Source organism: Dendropsophus ebraccatus, chromosome 4 (genome assembly GCF_027789765.1).
Source record: "Dendropsophus ebraccatus isolate aDenEbr1 chromosome 4, aDenEbr1.pat, whole genome shotgun sequence".
Classification (NCBI taxonomy): Eukaryota; Metazoa; Chordata; class Amphibia; order Anura; family Hylidae; genus Dendropsophus; species Dendropsophus ebraccatus.
Window position 1 is genome coordinate 58,040,718 of NC_091457.1, and position 8,962 is coordinate 58,049,679.

Consider the following 8,962-nt stretch of genomic DNA (forward strand, 5'->3'; position numbering starts at 1 on the left):
CCACACAGCACGCCGTATTCTCTACCTGTAACACCACACAGCATGCTGTATTCTCTACCTGTAACACCACACAGCACGCTGTATTCTCTCCCTGTAACATCACACAGCACACTGTATTCTCTCCCTGTAACACCATACAGCACACTGTATTCTCTACCTGTAACACCACACAGCACACTGTATTCTCTACCTGTAACCCCACACAGCGCACTGCTCTTTTATAACATGGATCTATGTACCTGGTACTTCTGCTCTTTTATAACGTGGATCTATGTACCTGGTACACCTGCTCTTTTATAACATGGATCTATGTACCTGGTACTTCTGCTCTTTTATAACGTGTATCTATGTACCTGGTACATTTAATCACTTGGATTTAGCATTCTCACACTAAGGGTGCGTTCACACCTACAGGATCTGCAGCTGATTTTCTGCAGGAGATTTCAGTTAAATAACTGAACACAGCATCAAATCTGATGCTGTGTTCAGTTATTTAACTGAAATCTGCTGCAGAAAATCAGCTGCAGATCCTGTAGGTGTGAACGCACCATTAGTAAGCTATTTCCAAGTGAGCAGATGTACCAGGTACATAGATCCACATTATAAAAGAGCAAATGTACCAAGTACATAGATCCACTTGGATTTAGCATTCTCACACTGAATCTATTCTGAATCTGAAGCTATTTTGAAGTGGATCTATGTACCTGGTATAGTATATCTGCTCACTTGGAAATAGCTTATTCGATGTGAGAATACTAAATCTAAGTGGATCTATGTACGGTACCTGGTACATCTGCTCACTTGGAAATAGCTTATTCAGTGTGAGGGTGCTAAATCCAAGTGATGAAATGTACCTGGTACATAGATCCACTTTCCAAGACAGCAGATGCACCAGGTACATAGATTCACTTGGATTTAGCATTCTCACACTGAATAAGCTATTTCCAAGTGGATTTATGTACCTGGTACACCTGTTCACTTGGAAATAGCTTATTCGGTGTGAGTAGATATACCAGGTACATAGATCAACTTTCCAAGAGAGCAGATATTCCAGGTACATAGATTCATTTTATAAAAGAGCAGATATACAGTACCAAGATCCACTTGGAAATAACTTATTCACTCTGAGAATGCTAAATCCAAGTGGATCTATGTACCCGATACATCTACCCTCTTGGAAAGTAGATCTATGTACCCGATACATCTGCTCTCTTGAAAAGTGGATCTATGTACCTGGTACATCTGCTCTCTTGGAAAGTGGATCTATGTACTTGGTACATTTAATTACTTGGAATTAGCATCCTCACACTGAATAAGCTATTTCCAAGTGAGCAGATGTACCAGGTACTTAGATCCACTTTCCAAGAGAGCAGATGTACGAGGTACATAGATCTACGTTATAAAAGAGTAGATGTACCAGGTACTTAGATCCACTTTCCAAGAGAGCAGATGTACGAGGTACATAGATCTACGTTATAAAAGAGTAGATGTACCAGGTACATAGATCCATGTTATAAAAGAGCAGATGTACCAGGTACATAGATCCACTTGAATTTAGCATTCTCACACTGAATAAGCTATTTCCAAGTGAACAGAAGTACCAGGTACATAGATCCACTTCCCAAGAGAGCAGATGTATCGAGTACATAGATCCACTTCCCAAGAGAGCAGAAGTACCGGGTACATAACAAGCTATTTCCAAGTGGATCTATGTGTCCTGCCGGGCTGCTATTGGGTCCCTTGGGTTAGAGTGTTCACAGATGGCCAGAGTGGTATAGTGACCCTCCCGGACTCCCAGACCCTCCGGGTCCCAAGGTTGCGGTGTGTGCTGTGTCGGTGGATTGCGAGTAATCACAGAGTCTCTTTAGCACAGATAAGCTGGTTTACTATTGGCAAATGTGCCACAGGTAATACAGAATAAGCAGTATGAGGTTCCTCTGGGTAAAACACTTGATAACACACTTGACAAAGTTCCCAATAAATACTTGACAATACAGCAACCTGATCAGTAGTAGAAGTGCAGTGTAGGATATAGTCGTGCTGACTAGGTAGTGCGTTGAGTGATACGAAGAAGCAGAATAGTAGAGAGGAGGATGCTGTGAGAGTCCCAACCCATGTAGTACTGTGCTCTGCCGGGATGTTGGAAGATGAAGTAGAATACTTAGAAGAAGAAGAACACCTGTGCCCGGGTATTGACTTTGAGTTAGTCTTCACTCCAGGCTAAACCTTCCTAGAGGGTGACACAGGCCCCAGACCTTGTTACCTGAGATGAGCAGAATGCTAAGGGTTTCCTGCTGACACCCGCGCTGCGAGATAGAGTTCCTAGGCTTTGCGCAACTTCGCTCTATCCAGATCAGTTCCTAGCTCTTTGGCTTTAGTTGTGGATACTGTCCTGCTCTGTGACACTCCTTGTCCTCGGCATGCGTTAAGGTTGTCTCTGGCTGGTCCTGTCCTAAGAGGGGTTTAACCTCTTAAGGACATAGGACGTACCGGTACGTCCTATGTCCTCACTTGCACTTCAAAGCGGGGCCGCGCGGCGGCCCCGCTTTGAAGTGCCGCGATCCCGGGTGCCGCGTGTAGCCCGGGACCGCCGCTATTAGCGGGCACGGTCTGATCGCCGTGCCCGCTAATTAGCTAATCGGAGGCAGCTGTCAAAGTTGACAGCTGCCTCCGATTACCGGAGGCAACGTTTCCCTGGTGTCTAGTGGGGGAGATCACTCCTCCGGGACCTTGTCCCGGAGGAGCGATCTCCGTTACTGATGCCGGCCGGGGACGCGTCCAAGATGGCGCCGTCCTCGGCTCAGCACTCGTTTACTTCCGGCTGAAAGCAAACGAGTGCCGATCTCATGGATCTCTGCAGCATATCTATGCTGCAGAGATCTCAATGAGAGATCACAGTGTATATACTAGAAGTCCCCCAGGGGGGCTTCTAGTATATGTGTAAAAAAAAAAAAAAGTGTTGTTAATAGTAAAAAGCCCCCTCCCCTAATAAAAGTCTGAATCACCCCCCTTTTCCCAGGTTTTAAATAAAAGTAAATAAATAAATAAATAAACATGTTTGCTATCGCCGCGTGCGTAATCGCCCGAACTATTAATTAATCACATTCCTGATCTCGTACGGTAAACGGCGTCAGCGCAAAAAAATCCCAAAGTGCAAAATTGCGCATTTTTGGTCGCATCAAATCCAGAAAAAATGTAATAAAAAGCGATCAAAAAGACGTATATGGGCAATCAAGGTACCGATAGAAAGAACAAATCATGGCGCAAAAAATGACACCTCGCACAGCCCCATAGACCAAAGGATAAAAGCGCTATAAGCCTGGGAATGGAGCGATTTTAAGGAACGTATATTGGTTAACAACGGTTTGAATTTTTTACAGTCCATCAGATACAATATAAGTTATACATGTTATATATCGTTTTAATCGTAACGACTTGAGGAACATGCATAACAAGTCAGTTTTACCCCAGGGTGAATGGCGTAAAAACACATTTCCCCCAAATAAAAGAAATGCGTTTTTTTTTTCAATTTCACCACACTTCGAATTTTTTTCTGGTTTCGCAGTGTACTTTATGCAAAAATTCAGCCTGTAATTGCAAAGTACAATTAGTGACGCAAAAAATAAGGGGTCATGTGGGTTTCTAGGTGGAAAAATGCAAGTGCTATGGCCTTTTAAACACAAGGAGGAAAAACCGAAAACGTAAAAACGAAAATGGGCCATGTCCTTAAAGGGTTAACCTCTTAAGGACATAGGACGTACCGGTACGTCCTATGTCCTCACTTGCACTTCAAAGCGGGGCCGCGCGGCGGCCCCGCTTTGAAGTGCCGCGATCCCGGGTGCCGCGTGTAGCCCGGGACCGCCGCTATTAGCGGGCACGGTCTGATCGCCGTGCCCGCTAATTAGCTAATCGGAGGCAGCTGTCAAAGTTGACAGCTGCCTCCGATTACCGGAGGCAACGTTTCCCTGGTGTCTAGTGGGGGAGATCGCTCCTCCGGGACCTTGTCCCGGAGGAGCGATCTCCGTTACTGATGCCGGCCGGGGACGCGTCCAAGATGGCGCCGTCCTCGGCTCAGCACTCGTTTACTTCCGGCTGCAGCAGCCGAAAACAAACGAGTGCCGATCTCATGGATCTCTGCAGCATATCTATGCTGCAGAGATCTCAATGAGAGATCACAGTGTATATACTAGAAGTCCCCCAGGGGGCTTCTAGTATATGTGTAAAAAAAAAAAAAAAAGTGTTGTTAATAGTAAAAAGCCCCCTCCCCTAATAAAAGTCTGAATCACCCCCCTTTTCCCAGGTTTTAAATAAAAGTAAACAAATAAATAAATAAATAAACATGTTTGCTGTCGCCGCGTGCGTAATCGCCCGAACTATTAATTAATCACATTCCTGATCTCGTACGGTAAACGGCGTCAGCGCAAAAAAGTCCCAAAGTGCAAAATTGCGCATTTTTGGTCGCATCAAATCCAGAAAAAATGTAATAAAAAGCGATCAAAAAGACGTATATGCGCAATCAAGGTACCGATAGAAAGATCAAATCATGGCGCAAAAAATGACACCTCGCACAGCCCCATAGACCAAAGGATAAAAGTGCTATAAGCCTGGGAATGGAGCGATTTTAAGGAACGTATATTGGTTAACAACGGTTTGAATTTTTTACAGGCCATCAGATACAATATAAGTTATACATGTTATATATCGTTTTAATCGTAACGACTTGAGGAACATGCATAACAAGTCAGTTTTACCCCAGGGTGAATGGCGTAAAAACACATTTCCCCCAAATAAAAGAAATGCGTTTTTTTTTTTCAATTTCACCACACTTCGAATTTTTTTCTGGTTTCGCAGTATACTTTATGCAAAAATTCAGCCTGTAATTGCAAAGTACAATTAGTGACGCAAAAAATAAGGGGTCATGTGGGTTTCTAGGTGGAAAAATGCAAGTGCTATGACCTTTTAAACACAAGGAGGAAAAACCGAAAACGTAAAAACGAAAATGGGCCATGTCCTTAAAGGGTTAAAGGGACATATTCGTTTTTACGTTTTCGGTTTTTCCTCCTTGTGTTTAAAAGGTCATAGCACTTGCATTTTTCCACCTAGAAACCCACATGACCCCTTATTTCTTGCGTCACTAATTGTACTTTGCAATTACAGGCTGAATTTTTGCATAAAGTACACTGCGAAACCAGAAAAAAATTCAAAGTGTGGTGAAATTGAAAAAAAAAAACGCATTTCTTTTATTTGGGGGAAATGTGTTTTTACGCCATTCGCCCTGGGGTAAAACTGACTTGTTATGCATGTTCCTCAAGTCGTTACGATTAAAACGATATGTAACATGTATAACTTATATTGTATCTGATGGCCTGTAAAAAATTCAAACCGTTGTTAACCAATATACATTCCTTAAAATCGCTCCATTCCCAGGCTTATAGCGTTTTATCCTTTGGTCTATGGGGCTGTGCGAGGTGTCATTTTTTGCGCCATGATGTGATCTTTCTATCGGTACCTTGATTGCGCATATACGACTTTTTGATCGCTTTTTATTACATTTTTTCTGGATTTGATGCGACCAAAAATGCGCAATTTTGCACTTTGGGATTTTTTTGCGCTGACGCCGTTTACCGTACGAGATCAGGAATGTGATTAATTAATAGTTCGGGCGATTACGCACGCGGCGATACCAAACATGTTTATTTATTTATTTATTTGTTTACTTTTATTTAAAACCTGGGGAAAGGGGGGTGATTCAGACTTTTATTAGGGGAGGGGGATTTTTACTATTAACAACACGTTTTTTTTTTTTTTTACACATATACTAGAAGCCCCCCTGGGGGACTTCTAGTATATACACTTTGATCTCTCATAGAGATCTCTGCAGCATAGATATGCTGCAGAGATCCATGAGATCGGCACTCGTTTGCTTTCGGCTGCTGCAGCCGGAAACAAACGAGAGCCGAGCCGAGGACGGCGCCATCTTGGACGCGTCCCCGGCCGGCATCAGTAACGGAGATCGCTCCTCCGGGACAAGGTCCCGGAGGAGCGATCTCCCCCACTAGACACCAGGGAAACGTTGCCTCCGGTAATCGGAGGCAGCTGTCAACTTTGACAGCTGCCTCCGATTAGCTAATTAGCGGGCACGGCGATCGGACCGTGCCCGCTAATAGCGGCGGTCCCGGGCTACACGCGGCACCCGGGATCGCGGCACTTCAAAGCGGGGCCGCCGCGCGGCCCCGCTTTGAAGTGCTAATGAGGACATAGGACGTACCGGTACGTCCTATGTCCTTAAGAGGTTAAAGGGTTAAAGAGTCACTGTCGTATTTTTTTTTTTTGCAGAAATCAATAGTCCAGGCGATTTTAAGAAACTTTGTAATTGGGTTTATTAGCCAAATCTGCCATTATCTGCATGTAAAAAGCCTTTTCCCAGGTCCCCCCCTCCTTCCTCTTTTTCATCCACTCTGAAAAATCTGAAAATTGTGACTTGTTGCAGGAGACGTACCCTGTCTGCTCTAGGGAGAGGGGAGGGGGGAGGAGGAAGGAGGGAGTTAGCCGGCAGCAGAAAGCAGATAACAGAGGATTACAGGCACGGAGCTGGGTGACAGCTGTAATCCGAGCTCAGACAGGTCACTGGTGATGGTCAGAACAGATAACAGGTGAGGGATTACTTCCGGTTCCGGCGCGCGGATGTGAACAGCTAGCTGGTGCAGCTCCGTGCCGGGCGCTATACATATCTGTCCTCCCGCTCCTATATCGCCCGTCTAGCCGATCCTCCCTGAGTGGTAATCGGCCCTGGGATCACCGGGCACCGTATGGAGAAATATCTGGTGCGGGGCGGGGAGGCGACACAATCATCCCAGCCGGCGGCTTTACCACAGCGAGAGCCGGGGAAAGCTAAAATGGCGCCTGTCAGCCCAGCACAGGACAGCCGTGAGGAGCACAGCTCACAGCAGCAGACAGCCGCACACTCCTCAGACCTGGATGCCGCGGGAGACCTCCTGATTCCGGGACTACAACTATCCTGTAAGTCCCTCGCAATAGAGGTAGCCAAGATACTTGGCCCGGACCTGAAAGCGTCCCTGGACGCCACTATCTCAGCCTCCCTGACACAAATGCAAGGTGAGGTGGCGAAGCACACGACTCAAATCGCTGAGCTAGAAGAACGCATAGATGTAGTGGAAACTGAACTATCTTATGCCAAAACGAAATTACAACTGTCACAAAGGATGATTAAATCATTACAAGACAAATCCGAAGATCTGGAAAACAGATCTCGCCGCAGCAACTTACGACTTGTGGGCCTCCCGGAGAACATCCCGCCATCTTGTCTGCAACAAATCTTTGCAGAGGAGCTGCCAGCAGTTTTAGGTCTCTCCTCTCCATGCCTGGTAGAACGTGCCCATAGAATCGGCCCACCTCGAGCTATTACCGGCAAAAACACTGTACCTAAGCCCCGACAGGCAATAGCGAAGTATCTGAACTATGCAGACAAGCAGATGATCCTACAAGCCTACAAAAAGAATCAAGCAGACACCATGCTAAGAGGTCACAAGATTCTTCTGTTTAATGATTTTTCTGCTGAAGTTGCCAAACGACGTAAAGCCTTTTCCTTCATATGCACAGCCCTTGTGAAGAAACAAATGCGGTTCTCACTACAATTCCCGGCCACCTTACGCATTTTTAAATCAGATGGTTCTGCGGAAGTATTCCGTACTCCCGAAGATGCAGCACACTACATGGGAATTTCGGAATCACCCGCCAATTTAGAGAAGCACAAGCGTCGCAGACGTGACAGCCCAGATTCCCACCAGGACTCCATGGACTAATCGGGACACGACTGCCCTCACAGGTTACATAATTTGTTCAGTGCCCTTATGGTACTACCACTGTCCTTCCAGACACACTGCTTTCACCCTCTTGGGGTTTTCCCCAATATTCTCTTTTTATGTTCTTTACTTTTATTATGTGCCATCGAGCTATTTAGTGTGAGCAAGCGCCCGGGTATGTAGATGTCACCAGCATCAGACGACATAAGATTTACTTTCTGCTATATGAGATGGGACCCCGAGGCCCATTCCCTTCACGCGAAAAAAGTGAAGTCACCGTCCATACATTACCTCGAGATGCCTTCCCGGGCCTTACCCTCAGTATGGCCGCAAAGTTATGTAGTGTTAAGTTTCTGTTTCTGTTCCTGTTTGTTTTATTGCATGTACCACTCTTGAATGTATTTACCATGCTCTGGTTCTTTATCACAGGCCTGCAGTCATATGTCTTTCATACTCCCCAATCTAAATCTAGTGTACTATGAAAATTGTATCATGGAATGTTAAGGGTCTCAGATCCCCAGCCAAGCGCTCCAAAGTCCTACGCCACCTGCAACGCTTGAATGTAGACATTGCATTCCTCCAGGAATCACACCTACATCAATCCGAATTCTTCAGGCTAACAAAAATGTGGGTAGGAGAGACCTATGGCTCCTCAGCCGTGAACAAGAAAGGGGGTGTAATCACACTCCTGCACAAGCGCCTAATATACTCAGTGATCGACCAACAAGACGATGGTGAGGGCCGCATACACACCTTAGTGTTAGACACGCCCGTTGGGAGACTCTCCCTATACAATATATACGGCCCAAATTCAGATAGGCGTCCATTCTTCTCTACTCTAGAATCCCTCCTATTGCAAGATACAAACGCTAACAAAATACTTAGCGGCGACTTCAACACTGTTCTTAACAGCCTTGAAGATCGCAAGCGCTCTAGAACGGTCCTCTCTTTCAATTTGGCAGTAGACTCCTTTTTACAACCAATGCTGGACTCGGCACACCTACTTGATAGCTGGAGACACTCGCATCCTATAGACAGGGAATACTCTCACTACTCCCACTCCCAACAGGCCTGGTCTAGATTAGATTATATTCTCATCTCCCCAGCTCTCCTACCAAAGATAGACCATTCACATATAT